Source organism: Penaeus monodon, chromosome 21 (assembly GCF_015228065.2).
Source record: "Penaeus monodon isolate SGIC_2016 chromosome 21, NSTDA_Pmon_1, whole genome shotgun sequence".
Taxonomy (NCBI): Eukaryota; Metazoa; Arthropoda; class Malacostraca; order Decapoda; family Penaeidae; genus Penaeus; species Penaeus monodon.
In genome coordinates, this window is record NC_051406.1 from 14595162 (window position 1) to 14597088 (window position 1927).

Sequence of the window (1927 nt, forward strand, 5' to 3'; positions counted from 1 at the left end):
GGATCAACCTGAATTATATACGTATTTTCTCGGTCCTCCTAAAGAAATATATAACTTGGGATCATGGCCTCACATCACATATCTCAATCTTATTGGTTATTGTTTGCTCCACTAACAACATCGTCTACAAATACGTACCAGGTAATATGCAAAAAAAGAGAGAGCAGATTATAAATATGAATGGATGGCACAGAAGTGCTAGTCGAGTCTACTAGTTAGATGCTATTGCACAATTGAAAGGTCTTCTTGATCTACGACATCAAATTCTCACATTGGCAACCATATGTCTGAAAACATTCCAGTCTCACGCAGCAACTCAGCAGCTCACCCAATTCCGTACCGTACCAGCCGTAGGGATTCATTCACCCTGTCGTCTCTTTTCTTTCTAACCTGCCATCCATCCTTCAAGATGTTTTTTTTCGATCAAACTGTCTCCCACGATGTGTACCTGGAACCTACTGTAAGTTGTCTTCGGCAGTGCGGTCTGATGAAACTCCCTCTTTCTCCCTATAAGTGCAATGCTTCATTGTTCAGTAATATGTTAGTGAAATTATTTTGCACCCGTATATCAGGATAGACCATATGTAGCATAATAGCTGGGTATTGTTGACAAAATTTTAAGTCCAAACATTAAAGGAACATATACTGGATGAACAGTCGAATGGCAAAGTGGGGTTGATGAAGACATTAAAAAGAAGCTGTAATGTGTATCCTATATTTAAAGTATTCAGATTGCGATTGATTTTTTATTGCGTATATGATTTTTTTTCTGAAAAAAGTCCAGGTTTCGTATTTCCAGTGACAACTTAATTTTCCCATGTGCTCTGCGACTGTGATCGATTTCTACAATCTATAGTTGACATTTTTATGATATTAGAACTGCTGAAAGCTTGTTACGAGCGTAAGTATAATGCATAATATAGTAGTTCCTGGAAAGTCCAACAATGATGCATAAGGTTGAAGGAGTAGCTGTGCAGGCAATTAGGTAGTGGGTTTCTGTGGCAGCGTAATGCAAAAAATAAGTGAAAACGCCATGCAATGGAGAGAATACAGTTCTGTAAGTGCAACCATAGGAAATCGACTTTAGCGTTTTATCTGTCCCACTCGCTCTGTATACATTTCCTCCATGTTTGTTGATAAGCATTTTTGGTTATTCTAGTAATAGTAATGTTGCTGTCCGTGGCAAGTCGTACCAGGATTTGTATCATGCATAACCCAGCGTGTAATGTTCTTTTTTCCATTTTTTCAATTTGGGTGAAATTTTAATTAGATTGGACTTCGTGTCTTGGTAATATACCAAATTTAGGCTTTCTCTTAAGGTTATATTCTTTCGGAGCAGTATCTACCACCTCAAATATGATGTCCTTTTCATTCTATGTCAAAGATCATATATTCTATTTTTTCTTTGTTATGAAAGATGCCATTTATACCGCAGTACTAACGATATTTCATGTTGTGTTCTTCTTCAAACAACTGCATCTCGCATGGATGAGTAAACAAAACGCATTGTCTTTGTCATTTTTCCTTGCCAGGGATAAGTGAAGACCATTCCAGAAGAACCCCACTTTAACAACTAATTTTCTTTTCCAACTAAGTAGGGACAGGGAACAGAAAATGGTGGCGCCCAAATCAGTGACACGGCCATGAGAGTTTATAAGAACTATTGTAGGAGTATTTTTGATTTAGGAACACTGCTACAGGAGGTGTTACAAGGTCAAATGTGGTCAGAGGGTCCATTGGATCCTTAGGGTACAGATGATGAAAATGGAAAAATAGTGGTACCTCCCGTTCATGTAGTGACCGAAAAATTTCATAACGAAAAACTTATTGTGAACTGGTAGGGTACAGAACGCTGATTAGAAGAATGTTCTTGTCTGAGAAATATGCGAATTACTTGAGTAGAAAACTATATATGTCTGTTGATTCA